This window comes from Lagenorhynchus albirostris, chromosome 1 (assembly GCF_949774975.1).
Source record: "Lagenorhynchus albirostris chromosome 1, mLagAlb1.1, whole genome shotgun sequence".
Lineage (NCBI taxonomy): Eukaryota > Metazoa > Chordata > Mammalia > Artiodactyla > Delphinidae > Lagenorhynchus > Lagenorhynchus albirostris.
Window position 1 is genome coordinate 13,303,120 of NC_083095.1, and position 18,095 is coordinate 13,321,214.

Consider the following 18,095-nt stretch of genomic DNA (forward strand, 5'->3'; position numbering starts at 1 on the left):
GCTTGGGATCAATGCCCCTGAGGGCTTTTCTCAAGACATTTTGCTCTTGAGCTCAACAAGCTAAAACCAAAATTTGCCAGTGAAATAAATGTGTCCTCAACTTAGAAGCTTGGGTCCTTATTAGGCCCAAGAGTAAAGCTTCATTTGTTGGTGGTTGCCTTTTGGGTTCTCTGCAGCTGGGCTGTGTCCAGTACAGTGTTTGTTTATGTTTTGCATCAAGTTGAAAACTGCAGGACACTTTTTTCTAAGCCTTTGTTTTAAACTGGATGCTTAAAAAATAAAGAAGAGCAATAGAAATTTAATTTGCTGAGAAGGAAGGCTGTTCGTCAGTGTTCCCAACTCTGTGGCACAGCTCTTTCTGTACTCTTAATCCTTTTTTATTTCTTGGAAATAAATTATAGCCCATCCTCCTGCCCTGGATCCCTTGTTCTCTATTCCTATCCCCTTCTCCTCCCTTTCTCTGGGCCCTGAAACCTCCTGACCAAATGGAAGAAGTTTCCTTTCGCCACAAAGAATTACCAGAGAGCAGAGAGCGGTGGAGTCTTCCACGGCAGGAGGGGTAATATAAACAGGTTTCTATTATACGGGATAATGTAAACAGGATTGCATGGTGAGGGCTGTTTTTAGCACACTTCCCTCTTTGATCAATTCTCAAAGCCAGCCACACTCTCAAAACTGGACTTGTGCTTGGCATTCTGTGGGGTGTTTTTTTTTTTTTCCTTTAACTCTGGTCAGCTCTGCTGTGTGTGCTGTGTGCTCAGTCTGAGGAAGACATGATTCTGAAATCTCAGAGCAAGCCCCCGGGATTAATAGCTAACCTAGGCATGTGTTTGACTATTTATAAGACAAAGAAGAAGTAATCCCCAGGTGATGCCAAAGGCAGGACTAAGCCTCCAGGCAGAGGTGTGGGGTGAAGGGGATAACCTTGGGCCACCTGATGACCCAGATGGTGGCTCTGGCTTGCTGCTGCCCGTCTGCAGGCTTACTTTCCAGAAGGTTCAGCTGCAAATGATGCTGCGCCACATGCATGGACTGAGTCAAGAATCTCATGTTTGTAAGATAATAATATATGCAAAGCATCCGTGGATGTTTCTAGTAAATATTCTAGTTTATTCTATCAGACTTTCATAGTCGCAGGTGATACAGCTCAGCGAAAGCAGTAGTCAGTTCTTCCAGACTGTACCTTGTGGTAGTTTGAGGCTGCAGCTGGTGCTGAAGTGGAACTCACAGGAAACCCAGATGAAGGCCATGCTGGGTCCCTCCACTGAACAATGTGGTGTGACCACGAGTGGCTAAAAGACAACCAAATAAATGGATAGACCGGCCTGGCAAGAAAACAGAGTCAGCCTGCAGTGGAAGGTCTGGGGAAGACCTATGCCTCAAAATCCTACCTTCTCAGCAAGTTTGGTACAACCCTTCGGTACTGCCTGTGTTTCCACCACTGGAGGATCCAACCCATCTGGGCCTTAGTTTCCTCACCTGCAAAATAGGTATAACGTTATTGTTATCCTTTCATCACAGAAGACTGGGACATGCTCTGCAGTAATTTTTTATGCTGCAATATCTATATAAAATGTCTGATACATTTGGGGTGCTCAAAAATTTTAGTAGTTATTGATGAATCACAAATATTGAGGAAGGGTCTAAGGTCAGTAATATACCACGCAGCTTGAAGAGGGCACCTACAGTAGGAAGAGCCAGCACGACCTGAAGAAGTTGGGCATGGTGGCCCTGCAGGAGGTCTGGGCACAGGGGAAGGCCGTGGGCCTGGGCATTACTTCATAATTTGGGCCTGACAACACCCCTCAACTTGACAGTGTGGCTATCATTAGGATGAGAAGGGGGCTCAGTGGGCTGAAGTCAAAATTCCAACTCCACACACTGGCCTGCCCACGTTGATCTTGCAGCTGAGGACGCATTTTGGATGCAGAAAGATGCAGTGATAGGGATAATAATTGTTAGCAATCTCCTAGGCCCACAGCGACTCTGCAGTGTCTTACCAGATCAGACACAGAAGCTATGTTTCACTGTGGCCCAATGAATTGCTGTTGATCCCAAGCACAGGAGCAAGTTGCAAAGCTCTACTTTAGCGTTTGGGGCTCTTTAAGCAGGAGGCTGCGGTTGTATTTCTGATGTTTTCTTTCTTGAGCTTAGTGGCAGCACACAGGTGTTAACACCTAGAGCATTTCCTAGGCCTTTCTGCATATCAGAAATACTTCCTAAGGACTTCTTTTTTTTTTTTTCTGTACGCGGGCCTCTCACTGTTGTGGCCTCTCTCGTTGTGGAGCACAGGCTCCGGACGCGCAGGCTCAGCGGCCATGGCTCACGGGCCCAGCCACTCCGCGTTATGTGGTATCTTCCCGGACCGGGGCACGAACCTGTGTCCCCTGCATCGGCAGGCGGACTCTCAACCACTGCGCCACCAGGGAAGCCCTCCTAAGGACTTCTTAAAGGAAAATGTAGGCCTAGTCCTACCAGCAAAGCACAGTCCATTTTTTTTTGGCTCTAATGACAGGCTGTAAATTTTATTCAAAGGGGCCTTTGCTTTTCCAAAGACACATCTGTACTGCAGAGTTGCCTGCATCTTATTTGCTTTTTTTTTGTTTGTTTTTAATTTTCATTGGAGTATAATTTGTTTAAAGTGTTGTATTCGTTTCTGCCGTACAGCAAAGTGAATCAGTTATATGTATACATATATTCACTCTTTTTTAGATTCTTTTCCCATGTAGGTCATTACAGAGTACTGAGAAGAGTTCCTTGTGCTATACAGTAGGTCCTTATTAGTTATCTATTTGATATACAGTAGTGTGTATATGTCAATCCCAATCTCCCAATTTATCCCTCCCAGCAGTCCGTTCTTGATGACAAAACCCGGCAGAGAGGAACAGAGCTGCAGAAGACGGAGTGCCACGAGCAGTGGACTGGCATGCCAGTACCTTGTTAGAACTAGTTTCTAAACATTCCCTGAACAGCTGGTAAGGGAGACAGTCCGCCCTGAGCACAATGGACGGTGAGAGGAGGCCACCCAGGGATTAAAATTTTAACCCAGATGATCCCGAGGGTGAGTGAGTGTACAGTACAAAGTGCAGTGCAAGGAGCTGTGTGCGCTCACTCATGCAAGCCATCAGGCCTTTGGGGTTCGTGGACCTGCAGAACGAGTGACCTGTGGAACTGAATCCATCAGCGAGTCCCACCGTGCGGGGCATCCTATACTAACGTGTAGGGGGTGGGGTGAAAAGCAGGGCGAGGGAGCGAAGGGATTCAGCAGTATTCTGAATACTCAGCAGCTGCTTAATAACTACTCATGGACTTGAATTCAATAAAATCAAGAAGAAAAATGGAAATGCAGATCCTTGCAAAGTGCCTTCTGGCAGTTCAAAACATTTTTGTACTCTGAGGGCAAGTGGCAAGGATTAAGCATATCCAACTGGCTTTGTGCTCCTAAGGCCACTTGATCCTGGAAGCTCCTTTTCACTCCCCGCACCTTCACCTCCTGCCCCGGGTCGGGCGATTATCTGTGGTGGTGCAGAATAATGGAATAATTTTGCCATTTACTGTCAAGACACTGCATCCAACAATGAGGGTTTTATTCTGAGATAAAGTTTGCAAAAAGGCTCAATAGATGCCAGATATTAATTTGCATCCTTGAGAAAGAAAGGAGTGCAAACTGCAGCAAAGTTGTGTTGATTCATCAGTCTATTGACGCTCGAGCCCACGGTCTTTCCCTTCCCAGCTTGAAAGAATATGACTCATTGTCTCAGTCAAAGGTTGCATCCGTTCTCCCGACCGTTAGCGCACCTTACTTTTGGAGAAGTGACTGTGTAGCCACTGTAATTAGGGGCCATACATTCTCCCTGAGGAATCTTCATCGGGGCGACCCAGCCCTCACGGGAGCAAGCTGAGCTGTGCATCACGGGCCACGCGTGAAATAACAAGCTTTCCTCCTTTCTCTCAAGACCACTGTTTGAACTTACAAACACCGTCTGCTTCTTATGTGTTAAATAGCTAAAGATCAGACTCAGACTATCGTCAGCAGCATGAACGAATAACTCGCAAACTCCTGAGTCATCACGCAGTTTTATAGTTTTCTTTCCAAAGGCACTTTGAAAAAAGACTTCAAACAAACGAACAATAACCTATTCCCTGATGACTGTCCTTTGATACGTGAATGTTTCCTGAGGTTTTAGGCTCTGAGCTGCCCTGTGATGTCATGGAGACGGACAGCCTCCTCTGAAGCTTAGGGCCTACTCCTCTGCATGTGTGTGAAACCCTCCCGGTGAAACCTACTGGCTGACCTGGGAGGCCCAGGGCCTCAATGCAGTTGAGTTTCTGGACTCTGTACAATTGGCTGCTGACCAGGATGGGGTGTCCAGACACTCCTACTCTGAGATACTTTGGGGTCAAGAAATATTTACAAGAAAAGTGAGGCTCGGAAGATTAATTGACTTACCCATAGTCTGGTAGAAAGACCCTCAGAGAGAGCTCCACCCTGGAAATCATGTTTCTTTGTTTTGTTTGTTTGTTCAGAAATTTTCCTAAGAGAGAGAGAGAGAAAGACAGACATCATTCCCAGCCTTGTATACTGATACCCCAAATGAATAGGCCACAGAGGAGGCGCGTGGGTGATTTAGAACCCAGCTTCTTGACAAAGGGACGGGTCCCAGAGCTGACTTTGTCTGTTAAACAGCATCCTTCTGCCCTTGCGGCTGGATCACGCTGACTGGAGTGCTCTACCCTTGTCAGAAGGTGGCTCTGTAGCTTTCCTGAGATTTCGGAGAGGTGGAAAGAAGGCCTGAGAGAAAATGGTACTTCTGCCTCCCAGGCACAAGTGAGGGGCCAGCCAGCCCAGAAATGCCCCCGTGTGCTCTGGTGTCTTGGGTCTCCAGCCAGACCAGGGTGTCTCTGGGAGCTGAGGAAACTCCCTGAAGCTCAGGGTGAAGAGTAGGCTTAAATGTTACCCCTCTTAAGTGAATGAGAGAAGCCTGAGCTTTGGTTTCTACACCAGGAACACCGATCTGCTTGTGGAGGGGGCGGCCGGCCTCCCCAGAGGTTCTCCTGGGTGGTGTCAGCTCCTGGGTGAGGGCCTGGGCTCCAGTGGGGTCCACAGTCAGAGATATTAGAGGAGGACGTCCTCTCAACGACCATCTGAAAATTCCAATCTGATTATGTCACGTTCCCAGTGAAACTCCTCTGTGTCTCCCAACTGCTCCCTGGAAGAAGCCCCAGAGCCCCGTGGGGTGCTGGTCCCCTCTCCATCACACAGCAGACCAGGCCCTGGCCCCCTGTGCTGCCTGCCTTCCTGCTCTCCCCCTAGCACCCCCCAACCCCTTCCTGGCAGACTTTCACTGCCCTTCATCTGCCCGCTGCTTCTCCCCGCCCTCAGCCCAGGGCCTTCAGATCACTGGCCGCCTTCACGGAGCCTTCCCGGACGCCTCGCTAGGTTGAAGAGCTACTAATATAACTAGCAGTTATGAGTAAATGACCACATACCCATCGAATGAATGTCAGCTCCCCACTGCATGTCACCAGCATCCAGCTTTGTCCCAGGGGCCACACTCAGGAAGCTGGAAGGAACTGTCTGTCTGCGGCAGCGAGGCAGGTGCAGCATAGAGGGACGGAGGTAGGAGCCCTGGGCTCAGGTCTTACCTCTGGCACTTCCTTCCAGACTGCAGACGCGTCCTTTTGATGCCCTGACCTGGTCTCCTTCTCTGTGCTGTCTGACCCTCTGCTCTCTGAGGACTTCCCTCCGGCCCTGACATTCTCAATGGCCATGAATTCATTCAGGCCTGGTCTCAGAAAATCATGATGTCAAGAAGTTTCTCCTGGGCGCCCTCCCACCCCTCCCTGGGCTGGCAGGGCCTCTGCTCTGCTCTCCATCCCTTGCTTCTCTCACAGCCCTCCTGAGGCACCTCACTTTGCTGGGAACATTTCACTGCCAGCTGCAAGGGAAAGCAAGATAAGAAACTAATTTGAACTAGGATTTTGGAGCTTCATATATTATCTTCAGACACACGGGCATGTTAAAAGGCACCTGCCCAAGGCGAGAATCTCTAAGGACGGTGGGGGAGGAAGGGTAAGGCCTTTGGGTAGAAGCCTTTTTTGATACCCTTCAAAGAGCAGCTGGGGTTATTGTTTGCATGAATGACTTGCAAAAACATTTGTGAACTCACATGTAGAAGCCAGCCTATGATTGGTTTGTTAACGTGGTGATGGTTCCTGAGGCCTGGCTGGGAGTATCTGCTGATCAGGCCTGGGGTGGAAAGAAGTCCTGAGAAAGTGCATCCAGATTGGGGCCCAGGAATTACAGCGATCATGCAGAAGATGATCCTGCCAGGAGCTGAGCCTTGATCCCCAAGGGCTTCTAGAGAAAAAGCAAAGCACTTCTCTGACTTCAGGAGCTCAGTAAATCCAGCTCTCTGGCCTCTTTCAAACAATAGCAACTCTGCAGAGACAAGGGACGAGGTGAAGTAGACAGAATGAGACTTCACATTCTTAAGATGTCTATACTCACCAAACTGATGTACAGATTCAACACAATCCCTATCAAAATCCCAGCTGCCAGTTTTTGCAGAAAGGGACAGACTGATCCGAATTTTAATGTGAAAATGCAAAAGACCCTCAATGATTGAAACAATCTTGTAAAAGAACAATGTTAAAAACTCACATTTCCCAACTTCAAGTTACTATAAAGCTACAGTAACCAAGAAGGTGTGATACTGACGTAGGAATAGGCATAGAGATCTATAGAATCAACATCAGAGTTCAGAGATAAACCCTTTTTTTTGATAAGGGTGCTAATATCATTCAAAGAAGGAAAGAATAGTCTTTTTAATAAATGGGGCTGTCACAACTGGATATCACATGCAAAAGAATGAATTTGGACCCCTACATCACACCATATACAAAAATTAATTCAAAATGGATCACAGACCTAATCGTAAGGGCTAAAACTACAAAATTCTTAGAAGAAAACATGGATGCAAATCTTTATGACCTTTGATTAGGCAATGGTGTCTTAAGCACAATACCAAAAGTAGAGGTAACAGAAAGAAAAATTAGATAAATTCAATTTCATTGAAATTAAAAACATTTGCACTTCAAAGGATACTACAAAGAAAGTGAAAAGACAACCCACAGAATAGGAGAAAATATTTGCAAATCATATATCTGCTAAGAGAATTGTATTTAGAATATATAAAGAATAATCACAACTCAATTATTAAAAGGAAAAACAACCCAATTTTAAAATGGGCAAGGGATCTGAATTCTCTGAAGAAGATAAACAAATGGTCAATAAGCACATGAAAAGTTGCTCAACATCCTTAGCCACTTCACATACACTAGGATGGCTAAAATTAAAAAGACAGATAATAACAAGTGTTGACAAGGATGCAGAGAAATTAGAACCCTCATACATTGTTAGTGAGAATGTAAAATGGTTCAGCTGTTTTGGAAAAGAGTTTGACAATTCCTCAAAAGGTTAAGTATAGAGTTACCATATGAGCCAGCAATTCCACTCCTACGTACATACCTAAGCAAAACGAAAATTATGTCCATGCAAAAATGTGCACACAAACGAACATAGCAGCATCGTTCACAATAGCTAAGAAGTGGGAACACAACTGACGAGTGGATGAATAAAATGTGGTCTCCACACAATGGAACATTATTCAACCATAAGACTGAATGAAGTACTGATACATGCTACACTGTGGAGGAACCCTGACAACATTATGCTAAGTCAAAGAAGCCGGTTATAAAAGACCATATATTGTATGTTTCCATTTATATGAAATGGCCAGAATAAAATCTATAGAGACAGAAAATGGATTAGTATTTTCCAGGGCTGGCAGGGGGAGGGGCTGGGAGTGACTGCTAATGGGTCCAAGGTTTGTTTTTGGTGTGACATGTTCTAAAATTGATTGTTGTGGTTGTTGCATAACTGTCAATATATTTTTGGGGTGACATGTTCTAAAATTGATTGCTGTGGTTGTTGCATAACTGTCAATATATACTGAACTGTGTACTTTAAACTGAGACTCTGTGCTATGTGATTTATATCTTAAACTTTTTTAAAAAGATCACACATTCCAACACACTACACAGACATTATAGGGGAGTAGGTGCCCTCAGCATGACAATTCCATTCAATGACTGTTCCTTTATTCAAAAACTACAGCATGCCAGCCATGTGCCAGATGATGGGGGAGGGGGATGTTGAAGTGACCAAGACACAGTCCTGGCCTTTCTGGGACTCAGAACCTGTTCAGAGAAGCAAATACATACCCAAATGCCTCTAACAGGAGAGGGATTGTGGATACCTGTTATAGTAAAAACACAAAGTGTAAAAAAAACTGACAAAGGAGTGAGTTGGAAATCCTAACTGCTCCTTCCTCTTGGGGAAGGAGATGAGCCTGGTGAAGAGGGAGGTGTAGTTCATCAGGGGTTTCCCTTCTCCTTCCTTTGGGGGCTCTCCAAAGACATCCACATTGCATGGGTGGGAGAACTGATGAGTGCCTGTGGAGCCGTGGGCAGCTGGGTGTCCGGGGGATGTGTGGAGGACTAAGGCATGGCCTGTAGTGCCAGGGACTCCACAGCCCACCAGGCAGGGACGCAGTGAGAAGTGGGTGCACTGAGCAGACGACCTGCAGAAGGGAGCAGGTGACAGATGCTGGTTTGAGTGCTCAGGATGGTAAGTGCTGCAGGGGTAACTTGTCCTGCTTCCACTCTTTCCGGATTGTTCTCCGTAAGCCCCCTGTGTGGGCAGATGCCTCCTGGGCTCGTTCACATGGACCTGCACACAGGGCTGTGTGGAAGTTGATGGTTTAAACTGGGGTTAGGGATAAGATGACAGACCCACAGCCCGGTCCCTGAGAGCAGGGGAGAGAGGCCTGTCTGTGGGGTGCCAGATTCTGCCCCCGCCTTCTGGAGGCCTTTCCCTCCTCTTCCTCCTCTATGTACTTAAGCCATTCCCATTGCTTGCTCAGACTCTGCTTCCAAGAAAGGACCTGATCTCTGGGCCCCCAGTATGCATCAGCGCCTCCCCATGTTGGATGAAGTCTCACTAGAGGGGCCCCTCAGCCGCACAGGGGTGGCATCCCCCAGAGGCTTGGGCTTGGGAGCCCATTCTAATGCACTCAGAGCTGCAAGGGCCCATTCCACTGGAATTTGTTGCTCCCATCAAAGGCATAAATATTAACAGCTGTGCTGGAGCAGGGGGGTGTTATTTTAATCTATATCTTTCCTTGTAAAAAGAAAACCCACCCCTGAAGCAAAAGCAGTTCAAAGAGGGAAGTTCATAGCAATACAGGCCTTCCTCAAGAAACAATAAAAATCTCAAATTAACAACCTAACCTATCACCTAAAAGAATTAGAAAAAGAAGAACAAACAAAACCTAAAGTCAGCAAAAGGAAAGAAATAATAAAGATCAGAGAAGAAATAAATAAAATGGAGATTAAAAAAATAGAAAAGATCAATCCAAGAGCTGTTTTTTTTGTTTTGTTTTTTAAATATAAACAAAATCAACAAACCTCTAGCCAGGCTCATCAAGAAGAAAAGAGAGAGGATCCAAATAAACAAAATAAGAAATGAAAGAGGGGAAATGACAACTGATACCAGAGAAATACAAAAAATCATAAAGAGAATACTATGAACTGTTATATGCCAACAAATTGGACAACCTAGAAGAAATGGACAAGTTTCCAGAAACATACAGTCTGCCAAGACTGAGTCAAGAAGAAATAAATAATTTGAACAGACTGATCACTACAAGTGAAGTATAATCTGTAATTTTAAAAAACTCCCTGCAAACAAAAGTCCAGGACCAGATGGCTTCACTGGGGAATCCTACAAAACATACTACAAAGAACTTATACCTATCCTTGTCAAACTATTCCAAATTTATTCTATGAGGCCACCATCACCCTGATACCAAAACCAGACAAAGACACTACAAAAAAAGAAAATTACAGGCCAATATATTTGATGAATATCGGAGCAAAAATCCTTGACAAAATATTAGCAACCCGAATCATACACCATGATCAAGGTAGATTTATTCCAGGGTCCCAAGGATGGTTCAACATACACAAATCAATCAATGATTGATACACCCCATTAACAAAAGGAAAGAGAAAAACCACAATGATCAATCATCTCAATAGATGCATAAAAAACATTTGACAAAATCCAACATCCATTCATGATAAAAATTCTCACCAAAGTGAGTACAGAGGGAACACATCTCAACATTTACAACAAACCCACAGCCAGCATAATATTCAACAGTGAAAAGCTGAAAGCCTGTCCACTAAATTCAGGAACAAGACAAGGATGCCCACTCTTACCGCTTCTATTCAACATAGTATTGGAAGTCTTAGCCACAGCAATCAGACAAGAAAAAGAAATAAAAGGTATCCAAACTGGAAGGGAAGAGGTAAAACTGTCACTGTTTGCAGATGACATGATACCCTATATAGAAAACCCTAAAGTCTACACACAAAAGCTATTAGAACTAATACATGAATTTAGCAAGGTAGCAGGGTGCAAGATTATTATGCAGAAATCTGTTGTGTTTCTTTACACTAATAATGAAATATCAGAAAGAGAAAGTTAAGGAAAAAAACCATTTAAAATTACATCAAAAAAATAAACACCTAGGAATAAACTTAACCAAGGAGGTAAAAGATCTCTATGCTGAAAACTAGAAAACATTGATACAGGAAAATGAAGATGATTCAAAGAAATGGAAAGATATCCTGTGCTTTTGGATTGGAAGAATTAATAGTATTAAAATGGCCATACTACCCAAAGCAATCTATAGATTTAATGCAATCCCTATCAAATTACCAGTGGCATTTTTTTACAGAACTAGAACAAAAAACATCTTAAAATTTGTATGGAGACACAAAAGACCCCAAATAGCCAAAGCCAGCTTGAGGGAAAAAAAGGAGCTGGAGGAATCAGACTCCCCGACTTCAGACTACACTACAAAGCTACAGTAATCAAGACAATATGGTACTGGCACAAAAACAGAAATATAAATCAATGGAACAGGATAGAAAGCCCAGAGATAAATCCATGCACCTATGGTCAATTAACAACAAAGAAGGCAAGAATATACAATGGAGAAAAGACAATCCCTTCTAGTGGTGTTGAAAAAGCTGGACAGCTAAATGTAAATTAATGAAATTAGAACATTCCCTCACAACATATACAAAAATGAACACAAAATGGTTTAAAGACCTAAATGTAAGACATGACACCATAAAACTCCTAGAAGAGAACATGGGTGAACATTCTGAGACATAAATTGTAGAAATATTTTCTTAGAGCAGTCAAAGCAAAAGAAATAAGAGGAAAAATAAACAAATGGGACCTAATCAAACTTACAAGCTTTTGCACAGCAGAGGAAACCATCAACAAAACAAAAAACAACCTACAGAATGGGAGAAAATATTTGCAAACGATGAAACCGACAAGGAATTAATTTCCAAAATATACAGTTTATATAGCTCAATATTGAAAAAAACCAAACAACCCAATCAAAAAATGGGCAGAAACCTAAATAGACATTTCTCCAAAGAAGCCATACAAATGGCCAGTAAGCACATTAAAATATGCTCAACATCACTAAGTATTAGAGAAATGCAAATCAAAACCACAGTGAGGTATCACCTCACTGGTCAGAATGGCTATCATCAAAAAGTCTACAAATAATAAATGCTGGAAGGGGTATGGAGAAAAGGGAACCCTCCTACACTGTTGGTGGGAATGTAATGTGCCGCCAGTTGGAAAACAGTATGGAAGTTCCTTAAAAAACTAAAAAGAGAGCTACCATATGATCCGGCAATCCCACTCCTGGGTATATATCTGAAAAAACTGAAAACTCTAATTCAGAAAGATACATGCTCCCCAATATTCAGGGCAACACTATTTACAATAGCCAAGTCATGGAAGTAACCTGTGTCCATCAACAGATGAATGGATAAAGAAGATGTGGTATTTATATACAATGGAATACTACTCAGCCATAAAAAAGAACAAAATAATGCCATTTTTAGCAACATGGATGCCACTAGAGATTATCATACTAAGTGAAGTAGTCTGAAAGAGAAAGACAAATACCATATGATATAACTTATATGTGGAATCTAAAATACGACACAAATGAACCTATCTGTGAAACAGAAACAGAATCAGGGACATAGGTAATAGACTGATGGTTGCCAAGGGCGAGAGGGGTGGGAGAGGGTTGTATTGGGAGTTTGGGATTCGCAGATGCAAACTGGTATATGTAGAAGGGATAAACAACAAGGCCCTACTGTATAGCACTGGGAACTATATTCAATATCCATGAAAAAGAATGTATGTATATGTATAACTGAGTCACTTTGCTGTACAGCAGTAATTAACACAACAGTGTAATTCAATTATACTTCAATAAAAAATAAAGTTAAAAACAAATAAGTTAGTACAATCAAAAAAAAAAAGAGAGATCTTGTAAGTATATACAATGCAATATTACTCAGCCATAAGAAAGAATGAAATCTTGCCATTTGCAGCAACATGGATGGACCCATAGAATATTATGCTGACTGAAATAAGTCAAAGAAAGAAAGAGAAATACTATATGGTATCACTTATATGTGGAATCTAAAAAGTAATACAAATGAATCTATATACAACACAGAGAGAGACGCACAGACACAGAAAACAAACTTATGGTTACCAAAGGAGAGCAGGGGGGAGAGACAAATTAGGAGTATGGGGTTAACAGATACAAACTGCTATACATAAAATAGATAAGCAACGAGGATTTACTGTATAGCACAGGGAATTATATCTAATATCTTGTAATAACCCATAATGGAATATAATCTGCAAAAAAGCAAACACTGGAATCACTATGCTGTACACCTGAAACTAACACAATATTGTAAATCAGATAGAAAGAAAGGAAGGAGGGAAGGAAGGAAGGGGGGAAGGAAGGAAGAAGGGGAGAGAGAGAGGGAGGGAGGGACAGAGGGACGGAGGAAGGAAATCCACCCCTAGTTAAATAACACTTTAGGGGAAGGATTTAACTTTTGGCGTTGGAAGCGGGGGAGCACCCTGAGGCTCCCCAGTCAAACCCGAGAAGCTGCCTATGCAGAGGCTCAGGAAGTCTAACCTTTCCCTCCTAACCCAACCTCCTCTTCCACAAAGGAAAAGCCCAGCATTCTTGAATGAAAAGCTCAGAGAGCATCAAAGGGAAAGAAGCCAGACTTGCAGGAAAACCCTCCAGCCTGTTGATGATTCCTGTGACCCTCTGTAACCCCTGTGAGGAGCTGGAGGATGCTCTGACCTGCAATGTGACTCACTTCCCTCCGTACAACGTGTGACTCGGTCTGAAGGACAGTGTGCTGCAGCACCTCTCCCTGCTCGAATGCCATTTTCTTCTACCTGGGCACCTGCCCCCTCATCTAGCCCTGCCAGTGCCTGGCCCTCCTTTGAGAAGCCTCATCCATCAGTCCTGTTCACCGTTAAAAGCCACAGAAACCAACTCTGGCTGATTTAGGTAGAAACGGAATTAATCTCGGGTGGTTCACATTCTCTGGGAGACGCTGCTGGGTGTGGGCACCCAGGTGCACCTGGACCAACTCTACCCGCAGCTGCTAGAGCAACCTCAGCTGAATCCGGAAGCAGCTGCCCCTGGACTCTGAGTGGTGTCTGCCTGGCAGAGCTGTTACCCAGCTTCACTGTAGCCACCAGGGAGTCTGGCATGGTGAGCACCTGGCATCTTCAGCCTCTCCAGTGGGAGGAGCGTTCCGCCTCATCAGGCAGGGAATTCCCCCAATACAGGACAGGACATAAAGATCCCAGGTGGCCATAAAGCATGAAAAATGGTTGTTCTGCCTCTCAGGAGTAAGGGCAGCTAGTAATTCTATTCTTTTCTCCCCCTGCCTTCCCTGACCAGCACGATCTCTGAGTTTGGTAAAAGTCACTCAGGCAAAGTATTGATGAGAACTTTTTTCATATGATGAGAACTTTTAAGATTTATTCTCTTAGTGAAGTAAGTCAGAAAGAGAAAAACAAATACCATATGCTAACACATATATATGGAATCTAAAAAAAAAAAATTGTTCTGAAGAACCTAGGTGCAGGACAGGAATAAAGACGCAGATGTAGAGAATGGACTTGAGGACACGGGGAAGGGGAAGGGTAAGCTGGGACGAAGTGAGAGAGTGGCATGGACATATATACACTACCAAATGTAAAACAGATAGCTAGTGGGAAGCAGCCACATAGCACAGGGAGATCAGCTCGGTGCTTTGTGACTACCTAGAGGGGTGGGATGGGGAGGGTGGGATGGGGAGGGTGGGAGGGAGACACAAGAGGGAGGAGATATGGGGACATATGTATACGTATAGCTGATTCACTTTGTTATAAAGCAGAAACTAACACAACATTGTAAAGCAATTATACTCCAATAAAGATGTTAAAAAAAAAGATTTACTCTCTTAGCTACTTTCAAATATACAAACAATATTAACTACAGTCACCATGCCATACATTACATCCCATAGCTGATTTATTTTATAACTGGGAATTTATACCTTTTGACCCCCTTTCCCATTTCTCCCAACCCCCACCCCTGGCCTCTGGCAACCACCGATCTATTCTCTGTATCTATGAGTTTGTTTTATTTTGTTTTAGATTCCACATATGGAATCATACGGTATTTGTCTTTCTCTGTCTGACTTGTCTCACTTAGCACAATGCCCTCAAGGTGCATCCATGCTGTCGCAAACGGCAGGATTTCATTCTTTTCATGGCTGAGTAATATTTTTATATATATATTATAATATAGAACACACACATATATCTTGCATTTTCTTATTTTCTTTTCATCTGTGTGTGGACACAGGCTGTTTCCATGTCTTGGTTATTATTGTAAATAATGCTGCAATGAACAAGGGGTGCACCTATCTTTTAGAATTAGTGTTTTCATTTTCTTCAGATAAATACCCAGAAGTGGAATTACTAGATCATATCATTTTACATCTTAAAAAAGAAATCTGGGGGCTTCCCTGGTGGCGCAGTGGTTGAGAGTCCGCCTGCCGATGCAGGGGACACGGGTTCGTGCCCCGGTCCAGGAAGATCCCAAATACCGCAGAGCGGCTGGGCCCGTGAGCCATGGCCGCTGAGCCTGCGCGTCCGGAGCCTGTGCTCCACAACGGGAGAGGCCACAACAGTGAGAGGCCCGCGTACCGCAAAAAAAAAAAAAAAGAAAGAAAGAAAGAAAGAAATCTGGGTGGGGTGAGGACCAGTGTAACATCTGTCATGCTCCTTCAGCAACAGATGTTCAAACCATCCATTGCCACTATAGTTCATCAGAAAATAAAATAACTTCCTAGAATAGACAGTGCTGTCAGCATCTTTCTGCTGACCATAGACTATTCTGGGCAGTATTTTGAAAATGAAACTGACTTATTAAAAGCTTGCAAGAGGAGGCGAAAAGGCCTGAGGTTGACCAGACTGCTTTGCTGTGAGAGCCCTGGGCTGTGACCCAAGGTCATGAGGGTGAGTCCCCTGGGGATGCAGCAGTGGCCTGCAAGCTTAGTGCTCACGTAACCGTGGGCAGGTCACTTGGGTCTCAGTTTCCTCGTCTGTAAAACAAGGCTGAATCCCTCAAGAGTCCCTGGGTGGCAAATCTCAGGAATCCACATGGGTCAGTCAGGAGGGGTGTTTGTTATCAGAGAGTACAAGCTGAGGAATCACCTGCTACCTGAGGGCTGGAAGGCAGCAGGGCCTCAGGTAGGTTGGGAAAGTGATCTTTCCTTCAGCTAACGGAGTCCTGTGAGCCAGAGCCAGCGGCCTAAGTCTGAGAAGTAGGCAGAGGCTGGTAGTGCAGGGCCTGGAGGGCATCTAGGAATGGATTCTCTTTCCACCCCCCCATCTCTGGACCTATGTGTCTGCTTCACTCCTCTTCTTCCTTCTGAAGACCAGTTTCCTCTGCTCCCCAGGCCATATGGCAGAACAAGTCTGCCCTTGGGTACCATGTTCACCCTTAGGGTCTAGTCACTCACAGAAACCATCTCAATCAATTCTAGGAGAGCACTGTCACAGGTGCATCTCTGGTCCAATTACTTGTAGGCAAAACCATGGCAGCTGCTAGGAGCCCTGGTGAGGAGCCTGGAGTTCCATGGCAACCAAAATTACCTACCCCAGAAGGACTGGACTACAGGCCCCCAGACAAGCCTAAGAGTCTGGGAGTGCAGGAGTGAATGGACTGCAGGGTAACTCTTCAGATTGTGCAGAAGCAGTCTCAAGGGTCATGAGGATTTGATTTAAAGCCATTCTCAAACTTTTTTTTTTTTTTTTGCGGTACGCGGGCCTCTCACTGTTGTGGCCTCTCCCGTTGTGGAGCACAGGCTCCGGACGCGCAGGCTCAGCGGCCATGGCTCACGGGCCTAGCCGCTCCGCGGCATGTGGGATCCTCCCGGACTGGGGCACGAACCCGTGTCCCCTGCATTGGCAGGCGGACTCTCAACCACTGCGCCACCAGGGAAGCCCCATTCTCAAACTTGAAGGTGCATCAGAACCACCTGGAGGACTTGTTAAAACACAGAGGGCTAGACCTCAGGGTTTCTGATTCAGTAGGTCTGGAGGGGCACAGTCTGAGAATTTGCATTTGTAACGAGCTCTGATGATGCTCAAATGCTTGGTTCCCAAAGTGGGGTCCACATTCCTGGCCCTGCCAGTTTCTTCAATCTGCAGGTTCCAGGGTCAGAAGGACTGGAAACGGGGTGGCGCCCGGTGTGTGCAACCTACATTCTGGATGCCCCTGTACACCACGGTTTGAGAATCACGGTTTTAAAATGTTTCAAAACGTCAGAAATGTCTTTGTTCCCAACCTTGAGTGTCACTGCGGAAATAAAAGGTGACCAGCCAAGGGATGTTTGTTCAGTATCATTAAACGGTTAAAGCGGTTAATTAATCAGTGTGTTTGGATTAAAACAAAACAAACTTTCCACTTTCACCAAAGAAACGCGAGTTACCTCAGGATGAGTAAATCCAGTCTTTGGGGTGGGTAAGAGGTCTTTTTTCTGGACATTTTCATTTCTCCCTTCAAGAAGAGACGCACTCATCGCGTGGTTCTCCCCTTAGGGTAAGTAAAAGCTGGGCAGAAGTTTGCAGACTCGCCCTACAATTCCTGGATCTCGGGCGCCCAGCTGCCACTGGCCAACCCGCCTTGCAGTCTGCGCCGGCGCCTCGGGGATCTGCCAATGAAGCGCTGAGGAACTCCATGACTTCATCGGATTACTCTCTCATTGGCTGCTGCCGCCGCGCCGGACCCTCCCCTTCCATTAGAGCTCGGGAAAACTGCGCGGGCCCCGCCCCTAAGTGGAAGGCAGGTTGAGTTCTTAACCTCGTCTTCGAGTCTTGCGGACTTCTCTTCAAACAACAGATACCTCAGAAGGAAAATTCTGCTTTCTGACAAAGACTTGAGCGTGCCTCTCAGCCAGACAAAGTACTGGTTTTCTGCGCTGACCTTTGACTGCTGCATCGCTGAGGTTTAGCTGGTGTCTTCAACCTTTCTTAGGTACCTGGCAGATCGCACGCATTTCCCACTTACTTTAATCGTGTATTTGAATGAGTTTTGTCCTGCATCTCAGTAGATGAGTTTCTCAAGCCCCAATTTACTGTGGAATGCTAGTGATCATCTGTCCCACATTTTACCTGGGAAGTAATTTAGGTGGCTCCCACAAGGTCACACAGCTGGTTGGTGAACAGAGATGAAAATCAGATCCAGGGCTCCAACTGCAACCTCAGTGTTGCACACCTCCACCCCCCCACACCCCACCCGCCTTCTGATGCCTGAGAGCTCAGAGCAGCACTGCAGTCCAGGAAGCTCTGCCTGTAGGAGAGCCCACAGACTAATAAGGGATAATCCAGGTTTCCTCACATTCTAGCAACTGCCTAACTCCCAGTTTGACAGGATAGAGTCATGGACTACAATCTCCCAGAGCAGTGCTCTCATTTTACAAATGAAGAAATTGATGGGTACTTGATCACAAACCAGTTGTTTGTGGGTAGAGGCCGGACTTGACCT

General features: G+C 44.9%; 1 long non-coding RNA gene across 1 annotated transcript; it reads right to left on the reverse strand.

Annotated features, from left to right (window-relative positions):
* Positions 1–1,162: 1,162 nt before the first annotated feature.
* Positions 1,163–4,540, reverse strand: LOC132529435 (uncharacterized). The gene is made up of 3 exons (XR_009543462.1): positions 4,451–4,540; positions 1,392–1,479; positions 1,163–1,292 (listed from the first exon to the last, which is right to left on the reverse strand). It is a non-coding gene; the product is annotated as an uncharacterized LOC132529435 (long non-coding RNA).
* Positions 4,541–18,095: the final 13,555 nt, after the last annotated feature.